Below are 23,959 nucleotides of genomic sequence, written 5' to 3' on the forward strand. Positions count from 1 at the left end.
CACTGCCCTCCCCTAACACGTGCCCGTCACCCGGCCCCGCGCCCGAGCTGCCCCATCGTCTCTTCAGAGGGGGGAGGTTGGAATACTAGAAATGGGTAGAAAACACCCTCTACAACCCTAAACGCAACTTAAGGCTAGGCTCACAAGTCCTGTCTGTATGTTCCATTAGTGTTTTGGTTCTACTCCTGGTTTTGGCTACATGATGCCTCATGATGTTCATCCCTAAGATGAAGTCAGCTGCCCCTTCATCCCTAATACTGGTGACAATTACACCCTGCCTTTATAAAACATGTTCTCCCACCTGCACCGTGGGCTCCCAGTAGCCATGCCTTGGTACTGGTTTCCCGTTCACTGCGATTACTCTAAACTCCACCTCCTTAGGCTCACACAACCTTTCTGGACCCCAATACTTATAGAAAACTCCCTGAGGAATAGTGGACATCTGAGACCCAGTATCTATTAGAGCTTGCAACCGGATACCTTCAACTATCACCTGTACATAAGGACAAGGAGCAACATACATAGACAGTCCTTTCTTGGTGTCGGTTGGTTCTGGACCTTCAACATCTACTCCTGGGGTGTGGTCCTCGACCCCAGGGGACGCCCGTTTAAAGCCCAGCATTGGCTCTTCCAATGTCCATTCTTGTTACAATAACTACAAACAGGTCTCTGACTTCCAGGTGGTCTCACAGGAGGGGTATCAGGTGGATTGGCAGGGCGGGGGGTCAGGTTTCTTAGGTGGGAGTGTCACAGGTCTAGGAGGATTGGGCCGGATGGCCATTTCTTTAAAGGCCTGGGCTAACTGTTCAATGTCCTGCTTAATGTCTTGTAAATCAGCTGTCCAAGGGCTAGGAGGAGGGGTTGTAAGAGTAGTCTGAGAAGGGACAGGGGACTGGGTCGAGGCCCCTCGGGAATTCTGCAGCGGGGACACTAGCTTCCTCTGCCTGGGGTCCTGATTCAATCACCTTAACTGCTAGTCTCTGAAAAGCTGGGAAGGCCATGTCAGGATTTTGCAGAGCTAACATCCTAAGTTGGGCCTTGTCCCATTTGTTCTGTGCCCCCTCTATGAATCGGTCCATCAGCACTCGGTTACCCTGATCGGGCGTGATTCCATCCAACTTCTGCACCGCTTCTAATGCATTCTGCAAGGCTACCGCATACGCTCTGAGAGTCTCGCCTGGTTTCTGACGTCGCTCATATAGTCTGAGGCGTACCTCAGAGGGGGGAATGGGATTCAAACACTTGAGAGAGTTTTTCGAAGATCTGTCCCACTGGTGCTTTGTCAGTCACTGGCCATGTGCAGAGCTCCTCTAAGGCAGGTCCTGGAGCTGTCCCAGGAGCAACTGTACCTGCTGATGAGGAGGAAGGGCATAGAACCCGAAGAGGCTGTAGATCTTTTCTTTAAAGTATCTTAATGTGAAAGGGTCACCGTTGTAGGTGGGGAGCACAGGATTCCCCAAGAAGACAGGTGCAGCAACAAGGGCTCCCAGCATGTAGGGAGACGCTGGAGGTGGACTAGATGGATCCTGTTCTGCCCGTGACGAAGGCCTTGCTGGAGTTGCAGGAAGACCCCGTCTTTGTAGGGTAGGCAGCTTTGGTGAGGGCGGCAGCACCCTTCTGACTCATGGTGGAGACCCTATTGGCGGGGTCACTGGAGCATCACCCTCCTGTTGCTCAGGTGGTGACAATGACACTGCAGGCTCTGACATCTTGGTATTAGGTGTGCTGGCCCTTTAAATAAATCTTGGATTCCTAGGTCCCAAGGTGATACGCAGTTGTTCTCTAATCTGGAACTTGAGTGCGTAGATTTCAAACTTGAGAGCTGTGACTTGAAACCTGAGCGCGTGGAGCTGAAATTTGAGTGCGTTGATCGGCAGCTGAAGTTGATCTATACAGGACCTCAATTTGGCGATCTGGCGTCTTAGAGTCCTGTATTGCTCCGGCTCGTTACAACTTTCAACCCACTGTCGCACTCTTTTTCGTGCGCTGAACTGTACCCTTTTTTTTTTTTGGACTCTAGCTCTAGACTCCGGCAAAATTGCCGGCGCGGCACCGAGGGCCTCGGTGGGCGGGGTTTCGGGATCAAGCGTGCGGGAAGGCCCTGCTCTTGCTTTAACTCTTTCCACTGCAACTTGGAACTCCGCTGTACTCTTCGCCTCCCCCTTACTCTACATGCGCACTCAGGGCCGGTTTGTCCCGACAAACCGCCTAGAGCACCATTTAACGGGGGTGGTATTGCCGACGGCCGGTGCCACAGCTTACTACACCCTGTAACACTGCAGCCGCACTTCTCACGGTCTCATCCTCCACCAGCACCCCCCTCCCCCGCTTCTCATGGTCTCTCCACCAGCAATACCCCCTCCGTCATCACGTGCAGTGGCGCAGGGACCGGGGTGCTCACCTCATCTGTCTGGCACGGCGCCGCTTACACCCCCCCCTTCCTTATATGTCCGATGCTTCTCACTCACTCACTTCTCACTTCTCGCACCCTTGCCCAGTCACTAGCACCCCCCCCCCCCCCCCGTTCCTCATCTGTCCGGTTCACTAGCCCACCCCCCGTTCCTCATCTGTCCGGTTCACTAGTACCCCCCCGTTCCTCATCTGTCCGGTTCACTAGCACATCCCCCCCCCTTGTTCCTTATCTGTCCGGTGGCGCTTGATAAAGGATATCACCAATGATAAAGGGGATATAAGGAGTGTATAAATATTGTATACTATTCCTCCTTCCTTCCTTCTCTAAGTGTTAACAATTTTTCTCTAGTTTCCTTATGTAAATTGCACGGCTTAAGTAATTCCCAACACAGGGTTAATAATACACAAGGGTTATTCACTAATACACTATATAACTTTAGCTAAGATATATACATATCCGTATAATATCAATGTATCTCAGTGTATACAACAATGGTAATTTCATTACATTAACATTATACTATTTACATTACAATTTAACCCAATAGAATATCTTACCCACCCACCTAATTAAACACCAATACACTCACACAAGCGCTCAATCCAGAACAGCTTTCTGTCCCTAAGGCTATAGGAGTTCGTGATAGTAATGAGAGAGTCAGTGCTTGATACAGTTACAGGGATAGAAGTGGTTAATGCAGGGTCTTGGTATAGAGCAGTGGAAAGGCTTGGTATGGGAAGGATAGGATGTGACTGTGGAAGTCAAGAGAGAGTGGAGGTTATTAAGAGATAGAAGTTGGGGGCAAAGGTATAGGTTGCAGGGAGGAAAGAGGGTGATACTTAGCAGATTATCAGCCTTGGTGCAGGAGATGAGGCAGGGCAGCAGTTTGATAATGGATCCTCACTGCCTGTTATGGTGGCTGCCTCTCAGGATCACTCCCTCCTTTTTATCCAGCTTGGTATATATAGCTAACTTTATACAATGTCCTAAGACCCTCCTATCTAGCCAGATATCCCCAGGCACCAACACAGGTTTGGTGGGCACATACCAGAGAGACAATGCCACCTGTGCTTTGGCCTCTCTATGACCTGGCCAGATATCCCAAGGCTACCATGATACGTGTATGGAACAGGTTAGGTGGGCCCATTCCAGAATGTTATACAACATCCCAAAATATGCCCCTGGTCTAATGGCCATTATATTGTGTTTTATGACATGCCCCAAGTCATGTAAGAAATATTCCTGTTTGTACAACCTTTCTATAGACATTCTTATAAAGGTCATTTATAGGGCATAGGCTGATGTGAGATAGATCGATATAAATATGATTATATGACTCTTCCCTTCACAGCGCTTCTCCATTTTTCTGTCCGGCGGCGCTTCTCCACTTATCTGTCTGGCAGCGCTCCTCCACTCACCCGGTCCTCAGCTTTCAGACACCCATCACGTGCTTGTAGTGCCCTGTGACGGTACTTCAGCGGGAGGAGGGCGGAGTTTTCTGGACGCCGACGTCCCTGGTAAGCTGCTCCTTAGGGGCTCGGGCTCTAGGTTTTTTGGGGGGGCTCTAGGTGCTGGGGGGCTTGTGCTGAGCTAAACCCCCACTCTGCAGAGGGGAGTGATGATGTAGTGGAGTGAGGTTGGTTGATGAAAGGGGGGGGGGGAGTGATGGAGTGGAGTGTAGGGATGATGGAGTGGGGGGTGATGCATGGGGGTTAATGGAGTGGGGTGGGGGGGGGTAATGGGGTGGGGGGTGATGGAGTGGGGGGTGATGGAGTGGAATGGGGGTGTGATGGAGTGGGGTGGGATGGGGTGATGGAGTGGGTGGTTGTTTTTTGTTTTTTTATGTATGAAATGTATGATGTTGGGGGTGCAGCGGCGGGTGTATGCTGTAGCATAGCAGCCGGGGTGTAGGCTGTACCAGGTGACACCAGGCTGATGGGGGTGACACCATGACGCCCCCCCCCCCCCCTCAGCTCCTCAGATAGCTCCATTCGCCAGCCACCAACATCCCCCAAACTCTCCCGCCGCCGGACCTCTCACGTAGCTGGGTCTGCTATCACCCTCCTACCCCCCTGTCTACGTGTAGCCGTGTCCGCTCTGCTACCAATCCCCCATGGCACCCTCATCATCCACCAGCAACACGCCCCTCCTCAGGAGTAGCACCCCCATCAGCAGATCCTGCTGGTGGATGATGGGGGTGCTACTGCTAGGAGGACCCCCATCAAACACACCATGATGCATCAGCTAATGGATAATGAGGGGTGCTACTGTGTGTGTGGGGGGGGGGGTTGCTGGTGGATGATGGATGGTGCTGCCGATGGATGATGGGCAGGCTACTACCGAGGTGGCAGTAACACCCTCATCATCCATCGGCAGCACTCCCTTCCTGGCAGTAGCACCCCCATCATCCACCAGTAACACCCCACCCCTATCACAGTAGCACCCTCATCATCCTTCGGCAGCAATATCTTCCTGGCAGGAGCACCCCCATCATCCAGCATCATATACCAGGGCACAGTGGCATAATTAATTCTGGGGGCACAGTGGTGTAATTAATTCTGGCGGCACAATGGTATAATTAATTCTGGGGCACAGTGACCTCATTAATTCTGGGGCACAGTGGCATAATTAATTCTGGGGGCACAACGGCATCATCTGGGGGGACAGTGGCATCATTTATTCTGGGGGGACAGCGGCATCATTTATCCTGGGGGCACAGCGGCATAATTAATTCTGAGGGCACAGCGGCATAATTTATTCTGGGGGCACATGACGTCAATAATTCTGGGGAACAGTGGTATAATTAATTCTGGGGGCACAGCGGCATAATTTATTCTGGGGCACGTGATGTCAATAATTCTGGGGAACAGTGATATAATTAATTCTGGGGGCACAGCGGCATAATTTATTCTGGGGGCACATGACATCACTAATTCTGGGGAACAGTGGTATCATTAATATTGGGGGCAGAGTGGTATCATTCATTCTGGGGGAACAGTGACATTATTCATTCTCGGGGGCACAGCGGCATAATTAATTCTGGGGCACATTGGCATCATTAATTCTGGGGCACAGTGGCCGCATTAATTCTGGAGGGCATCATAAAATCTGCACTGAAAAACAAGGTTATATACAAAGGGCACAGTGTGCGGTAGTATATTCAAATGTTGCAGTGTTATATTTAGAGGGCACAGTGTGTGGAAGTATTATAATCACAGGGCCCAGTGTGTGGCAGTACTATATTCAGGAGAGCACAGTGTGTGGCAGTATTATGTTCAGAGAGCACAGTGTGTGGTAGTATTATATTTAGAGTGCGCAGTGTGTGGCAGTATTATGTTCAGAGGGTACAGTGTGTGGTAGTGTTATATTCAGAGAGCGCAGTGTGTGGTAGTATTATATTCAGAGTGTGCAGTGTGTGGCAGTATTATATTCAGAGTGTGCAGTGTGTGGCAGTATTATATTCAGAGGGTATAGTGTGTGGCAGTGTTATATTCAGAGAGCGCAGTGTGTTGTAGTATTATATTCAGAGAGCGCAGTGTGTGGTAGTTTTATATTCAGAGTGTGCAGTGTGTGGCAGTATTATATTCAGAGTGTGCAGTGTGTGGTAGTATTATATTCGGAGAGCGCAGTGTGTGGCAGTATTATATTCAGAGAGCACAGTGTGTGGTAGTATTATATTCAGAGAGTGCAGTGTGTGGCAGTATTATATTCAGAGGGTACAGTGTGTCATAGTATTATATTTAGAGGATGCACTGCGTTTATTCTGGGGGCACATGACATCAATAATTCTGGGGAACAGTGGTATCATTAATATTGGAGGCAGAGTGGTATCATTCAATCTGGGGAAACAGTGGCATTATTAATTCTGGGGCACATTGGCATAATTAATTCTGGGGCTCAGTGGCACTATTAATTCTGGAGCACAGTGGCATCATAAAATCTGCACTGAAAAACAAGGTTATATACAAAGGGCACAGTGTGTGGTAGTATATTGAAATGGCGCAGTATTATATTTAGAGGGCACAGTGTGTGGAAGTATTATAATCACAGGGCCCAGTGTGTGGCAGTACTATATTCAGGAGAGCACAGTGTGTGGCAGTATTATATTCAGAGAGCGTAGTGTGTGGCAGTATTATATTCAGAGAGCGCAGTGTGTGGCAGTATTATATTCAGAGAGCACAGTGTGTGGCAGTATTATGTTCAGAGAGCACAGTGTGTGGTAGTATTATATTCAGAGTGCGCAGTGTGTGGCAGTATTATGTTCAGAGGGTACAGTGTGTGGTAGTGTTATATTCAGAGAGCGCAGTGTGTGGTAGTATTATATTCAGAGTGTGCAGTGTGTGGCAGTATTATATTCAGAGTCTGCAGTGTGTGGCAGTATTATGTTCAGAGGGTATAGTGTGTGGCAGTGTTATATTCAGAGAGCGCAGTGTGTGGTAGTATTATATTCAGAGAGCACAGTGTGTGGTAGTATTATATTCAGAGTGTGCAGTGTGTGGCGGTATTATATTCAGAGTGTGCAGTGTGTGGTAGTATTATATTCAGAGAGTGCAGTGTGTGGCAGTATTATATTCAGAGGGTACAGTGTGTGGCAGTATTATATTCAGAGGGTATAGTGTGTGGCAGTGTTATATTCAGAGAGCGCAGTGTGTTGTAGTATTATATTCAGAGAGCGCAGTGTGTGGTAGTTTTATATTCAGAGTGTGCAGTGTGTGGCAGTATTATATTCAGAGTGTGCAGTGTGTGGTAGTATTATATTCGGAGAGCGCAGTGTGTGGCAGTATTATATTCAGAGAGCACAGTGTGTGGTAGTATTATATTCAGAGAGTGCAGTGTGTGGCAGTATTATATTCAGAGGGTACAGTGTGTCATAGTATTATATTTAGAGGATGCACTGCGTTTATTCTGGGGGCACATGACATCAATAATTCTGGGGAACAGTGGTATCATTAATATTGGAGGCAGAGTGGTATCATTCAATCTGGGGAAACAGTGGCATTATTAATTCTGGGGCACATTGGCATAATTAATTCTGGGGCTCAGTGGCACTATTAATTCTGGAGCACAGTGGCATCATAAAATCTGCACTGAAAAACAAGGTTATATACAAAGGGCACAGTGTGTGGTAGTATATTGAAATGGCGCAGTATTATATTTAGAGGGCACAGTGTGTGGAAGTATTATAATCACAGGGCCCAGTGTGTGGCAGTACTATATTCAGGAGAGCACAGTGTGTGGCAGTATTATATTCAGAGAGCGTAGTGTGTGGCAGTATTATATTCAGAGAGCGCAGTGTGTGGCAGTATTATATTCAGAGAGCACAGTGTGTGGCAGTATTATGTTCAGAGAGCACAGTGTGTGGTAGTATTATATTCAGAGTGCGCAGTGTGTGGCAGTATTATGTTCAGAGGGTACAGTGTGTGGTAGTGTTATATTCAGAGAGCGCAGTGTGTGGTAGTATTATATTCAGAGTGTGCAGTGTGTGGCAGTATTATATTCAGAGTCTGCAGTGTGTGGCAGTATTATGTTCAGAGGGTATAGTGTGTGGCAGTGTTATATTCAGAGAGCGCAGTGTGTGGTAGTATTATATTCAGAGAGCACAGTGTGTGGTAGTATTATATTCAGAGTGTGCAGTGTGTGGCGGTATTATATTCAGAGTGTGCAGTGTGTGGTAGTATTATATTCAGAGAGTGCAGTGTGTGGCAGTATTATATTCAGAGGGTACAGTGTGTCATAGTATTATATTTAGAGGATGCACTGCATTTATTCTGGGGGCACATGACATCAATAATTCTGGGGAACAGTGGTATCATTAATATTGGGGGCAGAGTGGTATCATTTATTCTGGGGAAACAGTGGCATTATTAATCCTGGGGGCACAGTGGCATAATTAATTCTGGGGCACATTGGCATCATTAATTCTGGGGCACAGTGGCACCATTAATTCTGGGGCACAGTGGCATCATAAAATCTGCACTGAAAAACAAGGTTATATACAAAGGGCGCAGTATGTGGTAGTATATTCAAATGGCGCAGTATTATATTTAGAGGGCACAGTGTTTGGAAGTATTATAATCACAGGGCCCAGTGTGTGGCAGTACTATATTCAGGAGAGCACAGTGTGTGGCAGTATTATATTCAGAGAGCGCAGTGTGTGGCAGTATTATATTCAGAGAGCACAGTGTGTGGCAGTATTATATTCAGAGAGCACAGTGTGTGGCAGTATTATGTTCAGAGAACACAGTGTGTGGTAGTATTATATTCAGAGTGCGCAGTGTGTGGCAGTATTCGGTTCAGAGGGTACAGTGTGTGGCAGTGTTATATTCAGAGAGCGCAGTGTGTGGTAGTATTATATTCAGAGAGCGCAGTGTGTGGTAGTAATATATTCAGAGTGTGCAGTGTGTGGTAGTATTATATTCAGAGCGTGCAGTGTGTGGCAGTATTATATTCAGAGGGTACAGTGTGTCATAGTATTATATTTAGAGGATGCACTGCGTGTTAGTATTATATTCATGGGCATACTGTCTGGCATGGTTATAATAATTATTGTTTTCATATAGAGGATCAGAATTGACATAGTGAGGAGCCGTCTGGGCATCAACTTCTGCAGAGAGAAGATTTAGCTGGACCTGGTGGTATGTACCAGCTGAATTATATAAAGAAAGACTATAGAGAAGATGTCACCTGTATTCACAGCTATGCAGTTATGATGTGTGAAACTACAACTTCCAGCAGAACCTTATTACTGCTTAGGTCATACTGGGAGCTGTAGTTTTAAATGGTAAAAACTTCTCTAGCATTCACCATTCTTGGCAATTGGTATATTTAATTATTATACTGAAAATAAGTTTCTGAAACGTGCTACTCCACTGGCGTCCATCACAACAGGCTAAAAAAATTACTAATGCAGAGGTGGGGGTGGGGGGAGTCATCTGCGGGTGACACCATTTTCTACTGCACCGGGTGACACCAACCCTAGCAGCGCCATTGTTCACATGCCAGTGTAACAGGCAAGTCGCGCGGCAAGTTGCGTGGGCGGGGACAGGCAAGTCGCGCGGCAAGCTCTGGAGCTGTGACAGGCACTCGGGTACCGACATAGGGAGGGGGCGCAGGCGCAGAGAGCTCCCTCTCATATCAGGTAAGATAAACAGTAATACTGCACCTGTCAGCTGGGTGACTGTATATCTTCCATTGTCAAGCAGCGCAATCCTCCCCCCTCAAAACCACCATGAATGTTTAAAAAAATTTTTTGTTATTTATTTTACTATTTATACTGTTTTAATATTTCATAACATGTTATTTATAATAGCAATTTTTATATTATGCTTGGAAATCTTGTCACCTGAAACATGTGCAATGCTGCAATTTTATGGTTTTCATATGAAAAACTGTTTACAATTAAAATGTTTTATTTCAACATTCTATTTTATTATTTTTATTTTTTGGTCAGAAAGCTGATTGGGGGCTGGGGAGGAGGGATTGTAATGAGACTACGGTAGAATATCCAAAATTAGCTGGTCAAGTAAAATGTTGCATGCAAAAATCCTTCAACAGGTAGATCGTCGGAAAAAGGGGCGGACCAGGGGGCAGAGCCAGTGGGCAGGGTCAAGGGGGCGGCAAAATAAGCTTTCGCCTAGGGTGGCAAAAATCCTTGCACCGGCCCTGTGCGCACTTCCTCCACACAGCACCGTGCGCGCAGCCCCGTACACCAGAGTATAATCCACAGTACATGAATAAAGTCTGTTATATTGGGGAGAGTTCACTTTCTCTAGTGGCAACCGCAGCAGGCACACACCCGAATCCTGTTTGTGAGACGCCAAAAAGGCTTTGTTGTATGCCTCGGGGGTATGTAGGGTAGTTGGGGTGTTGCTGTTCTGGATAATAAAGGGCGCTGTTAACCCTTGTCACTCGTGACGCCAGGGTGAGGGTTAAATACTGTAACGGTGCTGGGCCTATCCCCACCTTTCCCAAGAGCGATAGGTGAGTGAGTAATAAATGGCTTGTCCACAACCACTGTTTAAAGGGGTACTCCGGTAGTCAATGTGTTTTTCCATTTTTGCCTTACCCTATTTGTTTTGTTTCATTTCTATTCTTGTTGTTTAGCCTACTCTATTTCCGTTCTTTGTTGTCTTTTTATCCCCCACTTTGTTTTCCTATCTTTGCTTCTATTTCCTGTTTCTTACTGTGCTGAAAACTACAAATCCCAGCATGCCACATGCCTTGCTGGTTTGGGGCGGCTCCTTTTTTGTTTGTTTGTTTGTTCCGCCCTTTACCCACCCTACTATTTTCCTGGGTCAGCCCCCTTATACACAGCACACTAATATAATCAGCCCTGGTTGGGATACACTGTCATACACACAAAAGGGACTACAACTCCCAGCATGTGTCATTCAGGAGTCTTCAGTCTGTGGTATGACATCAGCATGCTGCATCTGTAGTCTCCTGGGGTTTGTAGTTCACCACACCTCTGTAGTGCATACACCAGTGTTTCCCAACCAGGGTGCCTTCAGGTGTTGCAAAACTACAACTCCCAGTTCACATATAGAGATCATTCCCAGTATGAGATTTATTCCCCTGCAGTCCGTACATCCCCAGCCCCTGCACCTTCTCATCCTCCCCTTCAGATAACACTTATCTTCTCTGTGAGGTCCTTCTCCTGTGCAGACCTGCATCCTTAGAGTACAGAGCGGGGGGGGGGGGGGGGGACGTGTGGAGCTGTGTACTCAGCTAGATGAGATGAGGGGGCATGGCTTATTTTTCTCATGCAGACAGAGAAAGAAAAAAAAAAAAGCTGTGACATCTTGTCCACAACAGACTCAGAACTGTGGACAACAGTAAAAGAAAACCCTCTGAACTACAGATCTTCCTGCCCAACAAACAGGTAAGAAAAACACACACATGCTGCCAAAACATATAACACATGTATATTGCAAAAAAACTAAACTTACAAAGAAGATGACATATAGTCAAAAGAATTAACCACCGGAGTACTCCTTTAACTGAAAACTTGCAGGAACTTTTACTGAAGACTTTCGGTAGCAGGCAATATCAATAACAGTCCAGATAACAAAGTCTATTTGTAGTTGAGCAGCGATTGACAGTTGGTTGGGATCAGATAAGCTCAGTTTAGCTTTAGGAAGATTCTGTTGCATAGATCCGCTGGATTTAGCGGTGCGTTTAGGTCCAGTGATCTTGCGGAGAGTAGCGGGGAATTATAGATATATAACCGCTGTGGTATAGGCCAAGGCCACAAGGCTTTGGCCTAGTAAATGTACTTGTAAGTTGCGGAGGTCCTACCTCGTTCAGTGACAGCAACCCAAGAGAACGATCAATGGCCGCAGCTCCCTTATATGGGCAGGGGCTGGCCGTTTTGGATTGGTCCATAACAACTGTCACTCACCGTTACACGACATTATGGGTGAAAACGTGACTTAAGAACCACCTAAGGTCCTTCAACATACCATAGAGTTCTGAGTAATGGGTCACATGACCTAAGGTCCTGCGACGCCAAACAAGTGAGTAATGAAATATACATATTTACAATGACAATATTTATAAATATTAACTTACTAAGGGGTGACTAGGGGCTAACTAGGGAAGCGGACCCCCACAGTCCGAGGGACTCTGACTTTGGGGACCCCCCCACCAAGGCACAGTATGAAATACCACAATAGCATTTATTGGATTCGCGTGATGGAGCGCGTGTTCCTGTGCTTAGGTACCTGCTTTTTACTTCCTTGTGATGTATGATGTGTTATCTTGTTTTATACTCAATAAAAAAAAAAAAAAAAAGAAGGTCCTGAAGAGAAGTTTCTACTTCAGGGATGGACATTTCAGTTTTTGAAGCATAAACTTACAAAGGGTATTATGAGAAAGAGTATTATGTGTTATTATGTATCACACCAGTAGCAACAAATGGCCACATCTGCTAGCCAAATTAAGTGTAATAAACATCATCCAGGATATCACTGCAGATTCCGTCCTACACTAGAACCTAAGAAACACACAACAACTATTTTAAAACATGGACCCGCTACCTCTTGACAAAGCCACAGCTGTGGTGGAACATGCTAAGGGGGGCGGTGTACAGCATTTTAAAATAGTTGTTGTGTGTTATCTTAGGTTCTAGTGTCAGACAGAATCTGCAGTGATGTCCTGACTGATGTTTATTACACTAAATTTGGCTAGCAGCTGCGGCCATTTGTTGCTAATAGTATAATGCATAATAACACATTGGACACACACCAGTTAACCTGTGTGTAATTTTCAAGTAAAGGATTCTGTGTAGTAGACCACTTTCTGAGACATATATTTTCTGGTGGTCTGAATGCTGGAAACATGACCCAGGTACAGTAATGAAATGCATGAATACGGCTGTGCTGGAATTTTTTTTATAACCAAAAGACACACACATAAAGGATGAGCATTCCTGATTAGTCATGGTGCATTGCCTAAAGCAAAATAATATTCACAGACCTCCCCTACTGTGTTTACAGACAATCCCCATAACCCCAATTGTTATAATAAGAAGCTCACTGCATTCTGAGACACAAGAAGGAACATATACCTGCAATGTAAGGGCCTGCTAAATTTTCATATAAAAACCATGGACACGATGTGTATCCCTAACACACAACGAGACTATAAGATTCCTGAGACATTCACTTGCTCTACATCTAATGTGGTCTACCTGATTCTTTGCACCAAATGTCCAGCTGGGGGTCTTTATTTTTTTTTTTTTTTAAAAGGGTCCAATGCAGAGCCATGTGATTCCAACTCTTTATTATGGTAAAGTCCAACATAACAAATCAGGTATGATCAAGAAAAGTCATGACTTCTCTTGGTCTTACCTGATTAGTGATGTTGGATTTTATCACAATAAAGAGTTCAGATCGCATGGCTCTGTGTGAACCCTTTCTTTCTGTTTATAGGACTGAATCTATGACACGGTTTTATGGCGCAGTACAACATGTAAGGAATTTGGTCCAGAGATAGGGGGGCATCAGGTCTCTGGGACTTAACATCCATTAAGAGACAATAAAACTCTCACTCTCCTGTTTGCTTTTCTGTGAACTTGGGAATTATTTATTTTACAAACTCAGTAGACTAGATGGGACAATTGGTTCTTATCTGCCCACACATTCTTTGGGGGAGATTTATCAAAGCTGTCTATGTCCCGCATCAATATAGACCAAACTACAGAGGGTTGGGCTGGTCTATTGTGCGCCTAATTTATCAAAAGCTGCACGTCTCTTGATAAATTCTTCGCAAGGACTTCATGATCTATGCTTTAGACTGTATTTAAACCTGCTCCAGTATGGTCTGACATTTCGGTGTACTGTCAGCTGATGCGCCTTGTCGCCGAAAAGTCGCTTTTGATAGATTTAGCACCAATGCATTTTTTCATCTAAAATAGACTAGAATGCATCATGTTCTAAAAATCCTCTAAAGCAAAAGTCGCAAAAAAGTCACACATATTTAGAACTTTCTGTGCGACAAATTTAGATGGGAAAAGCCAGTCTAAATCCTTTGATAAATCTCCCCCTTTGTTTCTATGTGGGAGATTTATCAAAACCTGTCCAGAGGAAAAGCTGCTGAGTTGCCCATATCAACCAATCAGATCACTTCTTTCCCTTTTGAAAAGACCTTTTTAAAAGTTAAAGAAGCTATCTGATTGGTTGCTATGGGCAACTCAGCAACTTTTCCTCTACACAGGTTTTGATGAATCTCCCCCTATATGTTTTTTAATGCCTGCTCTGATAGGTTATGTACATACATGTGTGCTTCTTCAGATAATATACCATTCCAGATGAAGAATCTTAAGTAGGTTTGAAACCATGTAAGGCTGGGTTCACACTACGTTTTCCCCCATACGGGAGCGCATACGGAAGGGGGGAGCTAAAAGCTCGCGCTCCCGTATGTCACCGTATGCGCTCCCGTATGTCATTCATTTCAATGAGCCGGCCGGAGTGAAACGTTCGGTCCGGTCAGCTCATTTTTGCGCCGTATGCGCTTTTACAATCGGTTGTAAAAGCGCATACGGCGCAAAAATGAGCCGACCGGACCGAACGTTTCACTCCGGTCGGCTCATTGAAATGAATGACATACGGGAGCGCATACGGTGACATACGGGAGCGCGAGCTTTTAGCTCCCCCCTGCCGTATGCGCTCCCGTATGGGGGAAACGTAGTGTGAACCCAGCCTAACATCATTTTATTTTATTTGAGGAATAAACTTTTTAAGAGCTGAACCACAACAAAAAACGTACCAAGAAACATGCCAAAAAAGGGACATGCAATAAAAAAAACTGAATTCTGAGGTTGGTTTTGAAAGCAGTTTATGAAGGAGGATTTTTTGAAATGTCTTTGAATCATGTGATCATACCCATACAGAGCTATTTTAACACAGGGCAGGTACACAGCAGATTGTTTTTAGAATTTCAAACTGGTAAATCTGCAGCATAACCAAATATTAATCTGTAGCAGCAAATGCGCACCAAATCGTCAATTTCAGTGAAGTGGAAATAGGTGCGGACATTTAAAAAAATAAATAAGTAAATGTGTTTCTGTGGACAAATTCACAACACTGAAGATTTATTACAGATTCTTACTTCCCCAATGAGACAACGTAAGGCTAAGTTTCCACTTGGTTTTCTTCTGGCAGTTTTTGGATATCTGCCACTGCAGTTTTTGAGCCAAAGCCAGAAATGTATTCAAAAGGAACAGGACATATAAAGGAAGGACTTACACATCTTCTCACTTATGGATCCACTTCTGACTTTGGCTCAAAAACTGCAGTGGCAGATATCCAAAAACTGCCAGAAAAAAAACCAAGTGGAAACTTAGCCTAAATCTGGTTCTCAAACAGCTTGTACTGTAATACGCTGTTGATTTTCCAGATAGAAATCCCATTTCTGTGTGAAAGTACCCCACCGTAATGTTCAATAGATATTTGTGAATGATTTATTTATTTAATCCCTTAAGGACAAAGCCCATTATGACCTTAAGGACCAGAGCATTTTTGCACATCTGACCACTGTCACTTATAGCATTAATAACTCTGGGATGAAATTTAGGATTTTTGTAAATTTGAAGCTCTCTGCTTGTAAGGCTAAGTTTCCACTTGGTTTTTTTCTGGCAGTTTTTTGAATACTGCCACTGCAGTTTTTGATCCAAAGCCAGAAGTGGATTCAAAAGGAATAGGACATATAAAGGAAGGACTTACACTTCTCCTCCCTTATGGATCCACTTCTGACTTTGGCTCAAAAACTGCAGTGGCAGATATCCAAAAACTGCCAGAAAAAACTGCTGGAGGCACAGCTACACCTCCCAGCATGCCCTTTGGCTGTCTGTGCATGCTGGGAGTTGTAGTTATGCAACAGCTGGAGGCACACTTTTTCATAGAAGAAATTTGCTGCCAGCTGTTGCATAACTACAACTCTCAGCATGCCCTTTGGCTGTCTGTGCATGCTGAAAGTTGTAGTTATGCAACAGCTGGCAGCAAATTTCTTCTATGAAAAAGTGTGCCTCCAGCTGTTTTGAAACAACTGGAGACACAGTGTGTGGAAAACACTGCCCTATAGGGACAAACTAAAATAAAATAAGTCCATAGAAAAAAAAAGCAATATTTGTGAAAAAGCCCCTCCCCTAATAAAAGCTTAAATAGCCCCTCTTCCTCCCCATTTTTTCAAAAAGAAGTAAACATAAATAAACAAACATATTTGGTATCACCACATGCATAAATGTCCAATCTATTTAAATATAAGAAACCCCATGGTCAATGACATAAACCTTGAAAAAAGAATTGCAAATTTTTGGTCACTTCATATAGCAGAAGAAAATTTGTAAAAAGTGATCAAATAGTGCCATCAAAACAAAAATGGTACTGATAAAAAACTACAGATCACGGCGCAAAAAATGGCCCTCATACATCTTCATGTATGGAAAATAAAAAGCTACAGGGGTCAGAAGAGGAAAATTTTAAACATACTAATTTTGGTGAATGTAGGTATTGTTACATTCACCGAATTACGGGGGTGGGGGATTGAAATGGCACTGGAGGGGGGGGGGGGGGGTCAGAGTGGAGATTGAAATAGCAGAGGGGGTTGGGGGGGACTGAAATGGTACGAGGCGGATTAGAGGGGGGAATTAAAATGTCCCAGGCGGATCAGAGTGGTAATTGAAATGGCTCAGGGGGGTGGGGATGGGGGGGGGGGGTCAATTAAAATGGCAGAAGGGGGTTGGGGGGTGTCAATTAAAATGACACAGGAGGATCACTGTGGGGGGGGATAAGAATTGAAATGACACAGGGCCCCAAGGTAATCTTGGCCGCGGCAATAAAAGCACAGTGAGCGGAGTGGGAGGTGGTGGCAGCGACCCCTGTGATGTGCGGAGGTGGTGGGTCGCACGAGGTCGGTCTTAGTAAAAAAATATTTTTTAAAGTCTTAATTTTTTCACCCTCCTCGTCTGCGCTGTCTGTGCACCCTAAAGCAGACACTTGGTCCACCTTATTACGGTGCCGGGCCTGCACTAAACTGTTGCCTTGAAATATGACAGGGCTCCGAAGTGAGAGAGCACCATTTGAGGCCTAAATTAGGGATTTGCATAGGGACGGACCCGGATGCAAGCGTTACACTTGCCTCTGATACCAAAAATACCCCACGACAGTGTTTCCCAAACAGGGTGCCTCCAGCTGTTTCAAAACTCTCAGCATACCTGGACAGTCAATGGCCGTCCGGCAATACTAGTATTTGTTGTTTTGCAACAGCTGGTTGCTCCGTTTTGGAAACAGTGCCCTATCAGTCGCTTTTCATTCTTATTGGGGGGGGGGGGGGGGGGGGTTAACCGTGATGGGGAGTGTGCATATGTAGCGTTTTTTACTTTTTGTTCTGTACACTGTAGCGTAGTGTTTCCAGGGTACATTCACATGGGCGGGGGTTCACAGCCATTTTCCCGTGAGGAATTTGAGCTGCAGCGGAATATTTGCTGAATCACAAACTTGCAGCGAGAAACTCACTGTAAACCCCAGCCCGTATACATTCACATGGGGGTGCAGAATACTGACACTAAATGGGAGACTTTTAAAAATATCTTAAATTCTTACTGTAAGAGGTATATATATACCTTATGGGAATGAACTGGTCTGAAATAAAAGAAAACCAATATGGATGAATAAAAATGTTAAGGGTGCAATAAATGACAACAATAAAGCATTAAAACTACTAAAACAGGACGGCAGTGAAGAAGCATTAAAAAGCTATAGAGAAAAATTAAAAATATGTATAAAAAACTGATAAAAGCCGCAAAAATAGAGACAGGTAGACTCATTGCCAAAGAGAGTAAAACTAACCCCAACATGTTCTTTAACTATATAAATAGCCAAAAGGTTAAAAATAAAAGTGTTGGCCCTTTAAAAAACGATAAAGAAGAAATTATAAACGGGGATCAGGAAAAAGCAAATATATTAAATACCTTCTCCACTGTATTCACTGAGGAAAATGAAATGTCAGATGAAATACAGCTAGATAAACTCTCCAGTACAGGTCACCTGTCTAACGCCAGGTCCAGATGGCATTCACCCCATTGTTCTAAAGGAATTAAGTAATGTAATAGACAGACCCCTATTTTTAATATTCAAGGACTCTATTGTAACATGGGCTGTTCCATAAGACTGGCGCATGGCAAATGTGGTGCCAATATTTAAAAAGGGGTCAAAAGGTGACCCCTGGAATTATAGGCCTGTTAGTTTAATCTCCGTTGTATGTAAAATGTTTGAGGATTTTGTAAGGGATGCTATTTTGGAGTATCTTTATAAAAATAAATGTATGACCCCATATCAGCATGGCTTTATGAGGGATCGGTATCAAACTAACCTGATCAGCTTTTATGAGGAGATGAGCTCCAGACTGGACCAGGGGCAATCACTGGATGTTGTACATCTGGATTTTTCCAAAGCATTTGATACGGTGCCACATAAAAGGTTGGTCCATAAAATGAGAATGCTTGGACTGGGGGAAAATGTGTGCAAGTGGGTATGTAACTTACTGGCTCAGTGATAGGAAACAGAGGGTGGCTATTTATGGTACTTATTCTAATTGGGTGACTGTTACTAGTGGGGTACCACAGGGGTCAGTCTTGGGTCCTGTTCTATTTAATATATTCATTAATGACCTTGTAGAGGGGTTGAATAATAAAGTAGCAATCTTTGAAGATGATACTAAACTCTGTAAAGCGGTAAACACAATAAAGGACAGTGCACTATTACAAATGGATCTGGATAGGTTGGAGGTTTGGGCTGGGAAGTGGCAGATGAGGTTCAACTGTACAAATCACTAGTCAGACCACACATAGAATACTGCAAAGAAGTAAAGCTGTCTGCTCTGCATCACGAACTGCAGTGCACACCTGCGCAATTGGACCCACCGGTCCCGCCCCGGCTTCACAAAAGTAATCCAAAGAAGAAAAGATGTCCAGTGCTGGAAATGCACTTAAAACTTGCTTTATTTGCTTTACAGGAGTCACAATACAGGTAAGGAACATCTGACGCATTTCGTACTCACAGGTGCTTAATCATAGACTAAATTCACATACACTACATGCAATTAAAATACCTGAGATACAGGTCACATGTATCACAATATAAGAACATTTAAAAAAAAACAGACATGGATGAACGGATTCTTATATAGACATTTTTGACAAACAGGATTTTTTGTCTTCTTCCAGTCTGAACATGAACATATCAATTCTTCTTGTAATAGGATAATTTCTTCTAGATAAAACATTTTCTTAATTTATCTGTAGGTATATAATTCTCAATATTTAATCATCAAAGGCAATTTGGAGACACTTTGCGGCGTAAAAGTTACCATTTTTTTTCCGATTATGGAAACATTTAGATTTTAATAAAATTATTTAAATGTGAGATTTCTTAATTTCGTAATGTACCCTCCATTATTACTAAATATTTTGTTGATGTCATTTATTTGATTATAATTCAATTGTTATTTTATTCATTCTCTACTTATTATGACTATATTTATTGATATGGATGTATCCATTGTATAACAATTGTTTATAGATTTTTTGCAAGCCACCATGGCGGCATATGTCCCTGGTTTTAAATTTACGAGAAGCAACTAAACTATGTTCCACATATGTAATTTCAAGTTAAAATAGCTTGTCATCAACGAGTATCCCAAAGAAAGGGGGGGTGGGGGGGCGGGGGTTGTATTATTCAATAGGTCATAATTAAATCTAGCCTCCTATTCATACCTTGCGGATGTCTGGTGCCAAGGAGAAAAATCCAATAGGTTTCCCTATTGATAAGTCTTCTCCTGACATCTCCTCCTCTTATCTCCATTTTTACTCTGTCGACACCAGAATCACGCAAGGAGTCCATAGCACCCACATATATTTCCCTAAAATGTTGGGACAACATGGAGATACCCACTTTATCTCCTTTGCTATCTGAAATGTGCCTTCTGATCCAAGTTTTTAATGTGTTTGATGTGGAACCTACATACTGTGTATCACACAGAGTGCAGGTAGCCACATAGACAAGGAGTTTTGTATTACAATTACTGTACTCCCGTATCGGATAAGTTTTACCGGTAGAGCAAGAAATTATTTCTTTTGTGGGGAACATGTATTTACAGGTAATACATCTGTTAAGGCCACATCCCCAATTACCCGTAGTTTTTAGCCAATTAGCCAAGCCCTCCATTTTTTTTTAATTTACATTCGAGGTACTAAAAAGGCTGGGAGAGACAAATGAACCTCTCTTAGACATTACTTGAATTCCACTTTTAATTACCTCTTTTATGATAGGGTCAGGATAGGGGTGTATTTCCTGATGATATTTTTGATTTGGCTGAACTTTCTTTTGTTTATTATTTTGTTTATATTGTGATGAGTGTTTTTTTAGTGTAAAACCCTCATTTTTAGTCTGCTTTTTAAATCACTGATCTCCTTCTCAAATTTTTCCTTATCGGAACAATTTCGTTTGGTTCTACACATCTCACCAAAGAGAATATTTTGTATGACATGCCTGGGATGGCAAGACGATGCCATCAAAACGGCGTTTGTGGCTGTGTTTTTCCTGTATGGAAAAAATTGTATATTTGGCCCTTTATTAGTTAAGGTAATATCCAAAGAATTAATAGACGTACAACTAAAATGTGCAGTGAATTTAAGATTAAGACTGTTCTGTTCAATATGTTGCACAAACTGAAAAAACTGTGCCTCTGTGCCCTTCCAAATTACCAATAAATCATCTATATACCTTCCTATCCAACTGATCTGATCTGAATATGGGTTCTTAGGGAAAAAAATGAACAATTGCTCCCAGTAAAAAATAAAAATATTTGCAAAGGAAGGGGAGTACTTTGCGCCCATGGATGCTCCCCTGGTGTGAAGAAAGAAATCGCCGTTGAACATGAAGTAATTGTGTTGTAACAAAAACTCTGTAGTGACAAAGATGAATTCCCTTAGACCAGGGGAGTAATAACTGTAATATTCCAAGTGATGCCTAAGGGCCATCAATCCAGCTTCCCATGGTATAGACGGGTATAAACCTACCACATCACATATGGCCCATGCCATGTCAGCTTCCCACTTCTTTTGTTGCAAGATGTTAATTACATGTTTCGTTACTTGTAGATATGTGGGGGTGATTTTTGTCAATGGCTGCAGGTAGTGATCCACCCACTCCCAAAGGCGCTCATTAAGGGACCCTATATCTTCCATGATGGGTCAGAGAGAAGGGGGAAATATCCCCTTATGTACCTTGGGGAGTGAGTGGAACACCGGTATGACAGGTGTAGTAACAAATAATGACTCCTCCAGTTTAATGTTCAGTGCTCCCAGGGCCACTCCCTTCTTTAGCACTTTCTTCAATTTAGTTTGAAAAACCTTTGTGGTATCACTCCCTAGTTTCCTGTAGATGTTCCCATCTGCTAGAATTTCTCTATTTAATTTGTTGTACAACCCTGAATCTAAAATTATAAAATTGCCCCCTTTATCTGCATTACGCACCACTATATGATCGTTATCACACAGTTCAGACAAGGCGATTCTTTCCCCTATATTCAAATTATCTGACCGGGACCCAGGGGCTATTTTTCCATGTAGCACAACTGGGTCCCTCTCCACCAATTCCTGGAATCTATCCAGGGCCTCCGATCGGGAGGCCACAGGATAGAACCCAGGATTGGTGGAGCGAAAAGAGGTTCCCAATATATCACAAATAGAATCACTTTCGCATTGTAAACCGTAAAGTTCTAATACATTCTTTTGATCATTAAAGTTCACGCAGGCAACTTCCCTGCTGTCATGTATCAAGGAGTGAGTCGTGCTGGGTTCCTGTGTATTTGGTTCTTCTTGTATGGTAAAGAAATGTCTCTGTAAAGTTAAACCCTGTGCCAACCTGTTCACATCCAAAATGGTGTTGTGGTGTCCCGGTACCGTATTGCATACCGTACCTTGTATGGTGGTCCCCAAAGTCAGAGTAACTACGTTCAGGTAGGGTCCCCCAGGTGGGACAGCCCCTAGTCGCCTCTCTTCTATTCTAATTCTATAATGTTTCTATGTACATATTTAATTATACTGTGTATATTTAATATAGTGTATAGTATACTTACCTTGTTGGCATCGCGGGACCTTCGATCCTGTGACTATGTTGATTCCTCTATGGTATGTTGGAGGACCTTTGGAGGTCCTTTGGTCACATGCTACCCATAATTCTGTGTGAAGGTGATTGACAGAAGTATTGGACCAATTAGCTCTTGTCCAGCCCCTGCCCATATAAGGGAGCTGTAGCCAATTATCGCTCTCTTGGGTTGCTGCTTTCGTGGATGCCGGACTAGCAGGACGGATCTGCGCAACTTTCAAAGACACGCTAGGCCAGAAAACCTACCAGCCTCAGCCTAAACTAACCCGTGAGTTCTAAACTAATCCCCGCTAAAGCTAGCGTGACTACTGGACTGCAACTAAATCCAGTGGAACAGTGCATATCAGTCTAAGGACTCTAAATTGCTTAAGGTCCCAACCACTGTCAATCTCCAAGAGACTTTGCATGTATAGAGACTGTTCTGATTATGAAGCTTGCATAAAATCTTCAGTAAAAGTTCCAACTGTTTTCAGTAAACTCTCCGGTTGTGGACATTCCATTATTCTCTACCTCCCTATCGCTCTTCGGAAGGGTGGCGGTAGGACAAGCATTGCAGAGGAGCCCTCACCCTGGCATCACAAATAGAAAGGGTTAATCAGACACCCTTTAGTCACCGCACAGCTACACCCCATATACCCTATTCCCCCGGGCTATCACAGTGTTAAAGAGATTAAATTTACAGGTAGGTACGAAAATCAAATCCTTGCTGAGCGGTGTGATTTGAGGTGCAGTCAATATACATGCAGATAAATTAGTAACGATGTTCACCTCTGTGTCAGCAGAGATCTCAGTGGATACCTTTTCTCGCCTATGCCGTTCCCGCCCTCCTGGTTCTGTTTCTTTTCTGTTGCTTTAGCTTTTTTTTGGAATTGCTCCCCGGTTGTTCACCCAGTCCGAATTAGGTTGTTGGGGAAATGGGCGTGTAGGTCTCTTGGCATCTTCTTCCTGAGAATTTTCCACATCTGAAAAGCTGACCCTCCTGGAAGACCTGGAGGTGGATCTAGGTCTCCGTCTTGCTTTTGAACGGGAGGTACGTAAAATAGACCTTGGCAAGTCATACTACTTTTGTTTGTTCTGATGCCACGTAAAAATTTGGTCTTGGTTGTAGTCATCCGTATCTTGGCAGAACTTAGCTATTTTAATATCCATGATGTTACTTTCTATGGCATCAATTTTGTTGAGTATGCTGACTTCCAGTCTTTTGAATTCTTTGTGGTTTTTGACTACATTCACTGCTGGGGCAACAAAGTTCTCAAAGACTGTACATGCTTTCATGGTCCTATTAGGACCTATATATTAGCCATCTTCTGTGTTGCCCTGGCCTGGTAGTACACCCACCTCTGTTTGCTGTGATTCCATAATTCTTCCAAGCTATTTCGCAGTTGGTCTTTTTGGGAGCATGGACAATCTGGAGATGTATGCTGCAAAGAATAAAGCTGTCTGCTCTGCACCAACGACCTGCAATGCACACATGCACAATCGAACCTGCCGGGCCCGCCCCGACTTCACAAAAGTAATCCAAAGAAGAAAAGATGTCCAGCGCTGGAAATGCACTTAAAACTTGCTTTATTTGCTTGACAGGAGTCACAGTACAGGTAAGGAACATCTGACGCACAGGTGCTTAATCGTAGACTAAATTCACATACACTACATGCAATTAAAATACCTGATATACACAATATAAGAACATTCAAAAAAACAGACATGGATGAACGGATTCTTATATAGACATTTTTGATTAACATGATTTTTTGTCTTCTCCCAGTCTGAACATGAGCATATCAATTCTTCTTGTCGTAGGATAATTTCTTCAAGATGAAACATTTTCTTAATTTATCTGTAGGTATACAATTCTCAATATTAAATCATCAAAGGCCAT

At 43.7% G+C, this 23,959-nt stretch overlaps 1 long non-coding RNA gene across 1 annotated transcript; it reads left to right on the forward strand.

The window, feature by feature from the left end:
• Positions 1 to 24: 24 nt before the first annotated feature.
• On the forward strand, positions 25 to 9,187 carry LOC130273016 (uncharacterized). The gene is made up of 3 exons (XR_008843839.1): positions 25 to 155; positions 3,765 to 3,930; positions 8,974 to 9,187. It is a non-coding gene; the product is annotated as an uncharacterized LOC130273016 (long non-coding RNA).
• The last annotated feature ends 14,772 nt before the right edge of the window (positions 9,188 to 23,959 follow it).

The sequence above is a fragment of the Hyla sarda genome, chromosome 1, assembly GCF_029499605.1.
Source record: "Hyla sarda isolate aHylSar1 chromosome 1, aHylSar1.hap1, whole genome shotgun sequence".
Classification (NCBI taxonomy): domain Eukaryota; kingdom Metazoa; phylum Chordata; class Amphibia; order Anura; family Hylidae; genus Hyla; species Hyla sarda.